At 38.7% G+C, this 9522-nt stretch overlaps 1 pseudogene; it reads left to right on the forward strand.

The window, feature by feature from the left end:
- The first annotated feature begins 9159 nt into the window (after positions 1 to 9159).
- Positions 9160 to 9522, forward strand: LOC106847518 (anaphase-promoting complex subunit 15 pseudogene; annotated as a pseudogene).

Here is a 9522-nt window from a genome sequence, read left to right on the forward strand (position 1 = left end):
ACGATTTAGCATATGTAGAAGCCCAGGTCATCACCCCTCAGTCTTGATTAAGCACAGTCAACATGATCCAATGAGAGCCTGAGAGGCAAAGTGTGTTCCCCCCAAATGGCCCAGCTATGCCTTTATTAACAAGGATTTAATTGATTTTTAAACAATATTTTCTTCCACTTAATTTCTTTTCCTCTTGAGTCCTCCTTTTTAATCTCCCTGCTCCTTTTAAAACGTCACTGTATGTAAATGTTAGAACATAGTTTCAAAATAATCCTTTTTTTTAAAGTCTTGGCTTCTTCTCTATTTATGGCTGTAGACTGTTCCAGCCTTTACTTTGATTAAGCTAATCAACTGCCGTTTGTTTCTACAACAGTGATTGGCAGAACCTGGGAGGTATTGATTAGTTCAATCTTGCTGATGTCTATAAAGACTGTTGAGCAGTTTGAAAGAAAGTTGTGGCTTGGACACCTCTTAGTACCATCTGCTATCTCCTTTGTAGACCAGTCTATTGATCTCACAAAACTCATGAATGTACTTCAAATTGTTTTACTTGTACAAACCAATCTAAGCAGAGTTTGGCCCTTTAAAAAGCAGCTGCGGGGCATAGAGAGGCTAAGAGTTCAATGCCTCAGAGTATTTGGGGCTAGTAGAAAAAAAATGAAGTTATTTTTCTTCAGATCAAAAAAGACTGAAGGGACAAAGACTCCAACACATCAATAAATGAGACATGACACTTTCCACTGATCCTAGATATTAAAGTTGCTTTTCCAAAGCAAGAGTTTTATTTTTCAAGAGAGACAGGGTCATGTGGAAAAGAAAGAGATCAGAAAATGAAAAGTGATGTCACGTCAGAGTAGTTCTAATTAATAAGTGCTACTGGAAACGCTATGAGAAACGTCAAGGTAAAAAACATAATTTGAAATGACTGTTGTAACTTGGAATGTTGTTTTCAAAAGAAAAAATACTTTCAAACACAAATTGTGTGTGTTTAACTGGATCGAGCTCAGTCACAGATTAAATATCAGATATCACTAAATGATTTCAGGGCTTACACAATATAATCTTTCTTAGTTCATCATGTGAAAAAAGATAAATCACCTAATGACCAATGTCTCTTCCTTACTTTGGCAACAGTGCATAACAACATGTTAATGGGCTTTGTAGTATGGGAAATTTAAAATACATACAAAAGTAGAATACTAATGACTCCATGTTGGGGCCAGCCTGATGGCACAGCGGTTAAGTTCACGTGTTCTGCTTCAGCGGCCCAGGATTCACTGGTTCGGATCCCAGGTGAGGACCTATGCACTGCTTGGCACGCAATGCTGTGTTAGGCATCTAGCATATAAAGTAGAGGAAGATGGGCACGGATATTAGCTCAGGGCCAGTCTTCCTCAGCAAAAAGAGGAGGATTGGTGGCAGATGTTAGCTCAGGGCTAACCTTCCTCAAAAAACAAAATAATGACTCCACATTTGCATCACCCAACTTCAACAATGATTGATGCAGGACCATTGATCTTGGACACCATGTCATTTCATTAATAGATAACATTTCAGCACTTATCTCCAAATATGTGAACATTTGTTGTCGTTTTATAGTTATTATTGATGTTTTGTGTTTTGCAAAATCCTTTCTCTCAAATAATTGCTCCACTTTTTCTTTTCGTCATAATAGTTCTCAAACTTTAGTATGAATGAGAATCATCAGAAGAGCACCTAGGATAGTGCTCAAGAACATGTGTTTTAAACATAAGTACTAGGAATTTTAATACTGTTGATCTGTGCAGCACACTTTGAGAAACATGACTATAGAAATTCATGTTAGAGTTTCAAAGTAGTTCAGTGAAGCTGAAAGGAAAGTGTTTCATGTGAAGGCTAATTTTAGAGTTTTTTTCCTCCATGTCCATTTTAAGTATTTAGAACTCATCAATGTTACGCTATTTGCCATTTCCCTTTATGATGATTCTACATTCGTCCGATGTTTAAATGACTTTTAAGTTTGATGTATGTGAAATTGAGACTCTATATTCTCACATAAATTGAGGTTTTATCACCTCTTTTAGGAGATATTTGTTTTATTTATTTATTTATTTTTGCTGAGGAAGATTCACCCTGAGCTACCATCCACTGCAAATCTTCTTTTTTGTATGTAAGCCGCAGCCACAGCACGGCCACTGACAGATGAGAATGTAGGTCTGCACCCAGGGAACTGAACCCGGGCTGCCAAAGTTGAGCACACCAAACTTAACCACTAGGACACTAGGGCTGGCCCAGGAGATGTTTGTTTTAGGAAAGTTAATTCTGATCCATGGGAAGTATTAAATATTCAATTTTATAAATTGCACAGCTGAAGTACTCTTCGGGAAGGAAGAGATAAGTTTCTCTTAGAAAAAATAAACAGTTGCTAAAAACAAGGTATTCTTCTTATTGGTTAAGGAAAAGTTAAAAAATCACTCTTCTGGTGGAGAAACGCTTGGGATTCTCTAGTTCCTCTTTCTGACTCTTATCATGAGGATAGAAGCAGAAAAATCAAAGATGAGTGGGGAGAGTTAAAAGCCAAGCTGACCTTTGGCCAAAATTCTTGGAGTAGAAGGATCATTCTGAGGAAAAGCTAACGATTTCTCTTTTGTCATTTGTCAAGTAAGCAGGGATTCTCACTAGAGAGACAAACAAAAACTTTCCCTGTTCAGGAAAGTTTAAATAGACGTTGAAAAACACTCTCAGCAAGCATCAGTATAAATGATTTGGTTTTCTATTGGCCAAAAGGGGAAGTCTGACCAGAAGAGATATGTTGTCACCAAACATTCCAAAAGAAAAATGAAAATCAAAGATTAACTTTCCTGCTTGGATAACACCCTTAAGGATTTACCCTTGTCTTGGCTGCCCATGCTAAACTCCAAATGAAAGGGCCTTCACGCCAGAGACCTGAGCTTTCAACTTATTTTCCTAAACATCCCAACAGTACATATTCTATCTCTTGTTCTTCTTGGTCTCTTCTCTGGCCTCAGACTAGATCCAGATAAATCCTTGCTTCATGCCTTCAGCAAAGAAGTATTTCAGACTCTTGGGACCATGATTCTGTAGGTCCCCTCCCTTGTCCTGATTCCTGAGTAGGTAGAAGAAGGAGGGTTGGGGAAGCACCTTGATTTCTGCCCTCGGAAAGAACAGCTCAGGGTTCTTAGGCTAGCTCATATGCCACTTCCCCACACCTTTTTCCTGATGCAGCAGAAGTCAGATTTCTCTGTGGAATGTTTTAATCCTCTAAGATGTGTCCCAAATTGTAGAAGGAAAAGGACTCTTACTACTGATCCTCTAGAAATAACAGGTTGCAAGAGAGCACCATTCTCTGTGTGCCGTATGATGGTTTCTCATCTTGCATCATTCAATAGAGGCTCTGGAGCCTGGAGTACAATTGTGCTTGTGAATGATGGCATGGCTATGCCTGTGGAGGAAGATAAATAGAATTATTAAGATAGAAGCTGAAAATGTCTAACATATTCAGTTCATTCTGCTTTTAGGATGAAGGTAAGTGTGGATGTTGTAAGAAGGCCCAAAGGACATCTCACACCAGGGCTTGGCACTGCTTAGTGTAATGCTTGTACAGTTACAAGTCTATTTGAGGTCCTCCCATGTCATCAGTTATACAAATCAGCTAGAAATTATTAGTAGATGTAAAAGGCAGATGTGCCACTAAGTATTGAAGGAAAGCAATGGAAATGGATCTCATAACTTCTATGGATGAGAATATTAGAGATACAGGAATGCAGGGAGCTATGTTCAGATTTTATAATGTCAAGGTAGATGCTCCAGGAATGTGCTAGTAAGAAGTATAGGAATACGGATCCTCTAACGATGAATGAATATGTCCCACTAGGCCACAGTTTGATTTCTGATTTGAGGATTTGTTAACATAGCCTATGAGTTCCTTAAACAGAGTCATTAAAAGCCAAGAGACATTTAGAGAGGAATACCCTTATTTTAGAGGGTATGTGCTTAAGTATTTGGTTGTAAAGTGTCATAATAAACTTACATCCAAATAGTTCAGTTGAAAGAGAGAGAAGGATAAAACAAATGTAGCAAAATGTTAACAGTTGAATCTCAGTGAAAGATACCATTCTTTCAATGCTTCTGTGGCTTTGAAAATTTTGAAAATAAAAGTTGGAGAGTAAAAGAAACAGTACAAATATATTTATAAATATGAAGGTAAATACCACATAAAATAATGAAAAGAGTTGAAATTGATTGTCTCTGGAGAAAAAAATCTGATAATAGTGGCTGACTGCTGTTTCTCATTACACGACTTTTAGTACTACTTGAGTCTTTAAATTTTATGAATGCATTACTTTGACAAAAACTAACCACTGACTTTAAAAGAAAAAAATCAAATAGGGGAGATCAGATTGACAGATGCTTCATGAAATCAGAACCCCACTAATAAATATGTTGGAACAGTTTATCTACATGAACAAGGAGAAAAAGGGTACCATCTCAATGAAAAATACAATCACCTCAGAGAGTGGATGACAGTGGACGAGGGATCAAGTCAAAGATGAAATATAGGGAATCTGAGTGTCAGGAGAGGAGATGACATTTCTTACAGCCACTCAAATTCAGTCTTTCTTAAGTAATACAAGATAATTATTCATGGAGAGTTACATGAACTTGGCCACTTCACAGATCAAATGAAACGGCTACATGCTCTCACTGATTTACCACATCTTGAAGGTCATTGTCTATACCTCAGCTTCATGGGTAGGTTGTAGATGTCCTAGAAATCTAATTCACTAACTACTGGTCAGAGATCATTGTAGGTAGAGGAATGCAGGGAACTACTTTACTTTTTACGATTGTAATAGGGAAAGACCTCACCAATCTGGTGTTGATGTTTTTATTTTATTTTGCTGTTTGTTTAACAAAATCACCAGGTCCCTTAAGGGGAGGGGGAGCCCTGATGATACTTCTCCATGTTCTGAAGGTTATATCAATGTACTTTTAAAAAACCTCAGCATTGATCTCTAAAAGGGAGTGTAGTCCTAGGTGATAGCCAAGGCAGCTACTGGACCATTGAGTAGCTTGAACAGTAGGTGAGTGATAGGACTAAGTATTTGATATGTTCCCTACATATGAATTAGTGGGGATGATCATCAATTTCAACAGGAAATTTAGGCTTACGTGACCAAGGTTTGGACCATGATGCTGCTGGATATTTCTGTATCTTGGCACCAGTGAATCTGGGCTGCCAGTCCTCTTTCTCTGCTCTGTTATTTCATTCTTGCTCCTGGGTGAGGTGCAAGAACTGCACAGCTTAATTGGTCACTGATATTGCTCCTGTCAAAGCTGGTAAATGACCTTAGTGCTGTCTTATAGATTGTCAGAAGCTACAAATCAGTGCTGAGCTTTCTTGGAGGCCATGTCATCCAGAAGACTTTTCTTCAAGATGGAGGAGAGATCCTGACCTGCATCAGTCTTTATGCAAATAAGAAATAAACCTTTATTATTTTAGGCCATCCCTGAGAATTTGGTGTATGTTTATTGTAGCAGCTAGAAATGATTATCCTTGTTAAATGCAATATGATTTGGAGAAAGAACTGGAAGATCTCCAGGTACACAGGGAATCACTATGATGGCATCAGGGACTTCAGAGGCACTTGTGGGATAAGAGTGCTGAGTTCAAAGTAACAGAGTAGATTCCACATTTGTGATTAGATCATGGCTCCTGGCTGGCAGGATTAGGTGGGATCCATGAGCAGCTGCAGGACATTCTTGTGTGTAGGTCCCAGATATCTTCCTGAAGACCCTTGCAGATAAGGGTGTGAAATAACTGCCTGATCTCCAGTCCTGGGTGAAAAGCAGACTACATCAGTCATTAAGTGTCTGGTTTCAGATCCATTTCCAGCCTTCTCCTGCTATATGTATCACAGGGGTTGACCCTGCTGATTTTTATTTGGTTTGGCCAGTGGAGGGAGTTAGCAGGAAGTCTGAAGGCAAAGAAGTCAAGAAGCCAGAGTTTTATTCCCCTCTTTGGGAGATATTTATAATCATGGCTTTGCCTTTTCTTGTGGTACCAGCTTGCCATTCAGTTCTTCATTCTGTGGTCTCAGTTTCTATTGTGCACCTGTGGCTCCTCGATTATAGTAATTCCATATTCTTTTTTTTTTCCTATCCCTGAAGCTCGAGGGGTGATGGTAGCTTTCTGCTGTTGCTATTCTAAGGGTTCTCTCATTACCCCTTTGGGTTTTGAATCTCTTCCTGCACATTTGTAACTGTTCCCTGTATTCAAGGTCCCTTTTGAATCACTTGTTAAGGGCTCTGCTTTTCTGACTGGACTAGGCTAACTTGGGCTAGAGACCTTGCTGAGTCCCAGGAGCCAGTGTTGGATGAAGTAATGCATGGGAGTGGACCTCTCGATGTACTAGAAAAGACAGAGGGTGATGCCATTGGATTTGTGAGGAGATTTGGGAAAGATTCTTGGCAGAATGGGACATTGAGGCAGAAAGATGTCTTTTATGGGATGTCCACATTTGAGCTGTTTAGGTAAGGAGTGTGCAAATTCTGCATCCTATTAGCCATGTTTTGGTCTCTCAATTTTGAGTGAGTGTGCTTGGGAAATCCTCAGAGTATCTCACTTTCCTCCAACTCGCTCACTAACAAGACCTGAATCTGGATTTCTCTGCTAATGAACAGCTAGACTCACTATCCCACCTGGTGTCTAGGGCAAGACCTAGACTTCAGTAATATAGAAAACTTGTCTTTGGGATGGTTAAACTGGTTTTCTTAAGTCAGTTTGCTTTTCCATCCAGACGGTTTGCCTTTTGCAGATGGTAAGGCCCATATGCAGATTCTGATCTACTTGCCTGTAAAGGAATTGTACTACGCCAATGCTTTAAAAACTTGGATTCGTTTTCACTTTCAATTGAAGTGAAAAATAGAGACTTAAAAATAATTAACTGGTAAGGTTCTTATTCCTTTTCTGAACATAGTGAAGCATTATTTAAAGGTTAAATGTAATTAACACTGCCTATTAGTACAATAAAAGTTTATTTATAAACTTAATTATCGATCAAACATTTTTGCACTATGTTCTACCAATAGCACTTAATATAGACTTAACTGATGTCCATTAGTTTAGCGGATCATTTAGTTAGTGTTCCAGTATAATCTTTAACAAGTTACTTAGGATCTACTTTAATTGGGTTTATTATATGTTAACTCATTTCTTCTAATATTATTTATTATTATTATTTTTTGTTTAATTAAGTGTATGCATATGCTTGTAAAGAACTAATGATGCCACGATAATATCCTGAAAAAATTCAAATATAAGTTCCAGATTTTCTACTTATAAACTCACTATTCAGATTGAAATGTGAGATAAAAAGGAAAGAAGGAGAACTTAAATGCCATGACCTTAAATTTGTTCTAAGCTTTGGGAGAAAGATATAAATTGCTAGGGAGGAACTTTAAAGACCCAACTAAAAAACACTCCATTTCATTGTAGTATGCTTCATTTCATGTGTTTTTAAACTTAACCAAGGCAATATGTACTCATGATGGCAGAGATGTTCCACGATTGTTTGCACAATTCCTCTCAGGCAAACTGGGTCAGACTAGGAGGCATGATTGAAATGACAAATCACTCAAGTTCTCTTTCAATTCCTCTCCTCTCTATCAAGTCATCTCTAACCCATCATTTAAGGCCAGCTCAAATCCTGACTCTTTTGTACAGATTCCCATTTTGGGGAAATTTCTGCTTTTTCCTAACCTGTTTGGTTTTACTGATGGTACCTGTAATTAGCATATTACACAGTGCAAATTTTTTTTCCAAATTTTTCCTTTGCACAACCTAACACATTTTTTCCCTTCTGATATGACATCCTTTAAGTTGGATAAAAAAATCAAGAGAGCAGACAGTTTGAAAAAAACTCAAACAATACCAAGTAGTTATAGTTAAAATGGCAAGTTTTTCACTTTTTCCTCTCCAGGGCTATTTCTCTCCCAGATATAACCACCTCAACAGAACACTTTTTCACATGTGTGTCTTCAAGCTTCTGTGCCTTTGGCCATCATTTGTTCTCAGCCTGGAATGCGTTCTCACATTCTCTGCCCATCTTTCAAGACTCTTAAAGGTGACTTGCTCTGTAAACTCTTCCTTGATACTTTCAGTCGGCGTTCACCGTTTGTTCTCTGTACTCTCTCAATGTGGTCTCGTACTACAGTTTAACACTTATTTCATTCTGCCTTGTTTTGTAACAAGCTCTTTACCTATCAATTTCACTGTGGTATCATATAATTTCCTTGAGGAAAGGAGCCCATTTTATTCATCTTGTATCTCTTACAAAATCCAACTCGGCCGCTCTTACTACATGTTTAAATCATTGAATTGAATGTATGTGATGTAGTTTATTCATCATTTCTCTTATGTCAGCATCTTTGGGGTAGGGGCTGAGACTTTTTGTTTTTGTAATACAATAAAAATGACATTAATTGAAATATTACAACCCAACTTTGTATAATGCTTTGCTTTTTAAGAAAAGTTCTTTTACATACATTAATTCCTTTGAACTTCATAACATCCTATATTAGTAGACTGCATTGGTCTAGAGACAAAACAATGCACAGGCTTTGGAGTCAGATAGACCTGAGTTTGAATTCCTTCTCAGCTGCTTACAGGCTATGAGATCTTGGGAAACGTCTTTAACCTCTAAAAATCTCAGTTTTATTGTATTAAAGACTAAAGGTTAGCCTTATAGAATTGTTGAGAGGAATGTGTGACATATGCATGTAAAGATCTGTGATACATATTAGACATCTAATATTAGTGAAGATTCCCCCATCACCACCTTCCCTAGGAAATAGAGGCTTAGACAGGCTACATGATTGTCCAAGGTCCTGTGGCTGGCAGAGAATTGCAAATAGTAGCAAAGCCAGGGCTGGACTCTAGGCTCCTGAAGCTGCGTGTATGCACATGACTTTTCCTTTGTGCCCAACACTTGGGCTGAGACTGAACATTCTTGCTTGAAGCTGAAATCAACTTACCTTTGCTGTCATCCTGCTACTGTGCATACTCCATAGCCTAAGATACCACCGCAGGCTGCTGCCTTCTGGTGTGATGAGGAAACTGAGACTCAGAGAGGTACAGTGACTTGACCAAAATCAAACAGCTCTCTCTGAGCCATGTCCACCTTATTGCCCTCACTCTTGCCCCGTGTGACTGAGATACTGTGGTTTAATCTGGATTGGCCCTGTGTGGAGGAGAGAGCTGCAGCAGCAGGAACAACAGCAAGCCTGACTCTAGAGCACCATGGAGAAAAACAACAACTTGGTATCTACTGACAAGCCCGTGTCAGAGCACTATGATGACAAGAAAGGGGAGGAGGATGAAGGTGATGAGGATAGCGAAGACTCAGAGGATGATGAGGACATCAGGATACGGATGAGATAAATGATTACAGTGAGTAGCCTGATGATGGAGAGGTCATTGAGGTGGACATGGAAGGCAACAAACAGGATCAGGACCAGTGGATAGCCTAG

The sequence above is a fragment of the Equus asinus genome, chromosome 5 (assembly GCF_041296235.1).
Source record: "Equus asinus isolate D_3611 breed Donkey chromosome 5, EquAss-T2T_v2, whole genome shotgun sequence".
Lineage (NCBI taxonomy): Eukaryota > Metazoa > Chordata > Mammalia > Perissodactyla > Equidae > Equus > Equus asinus.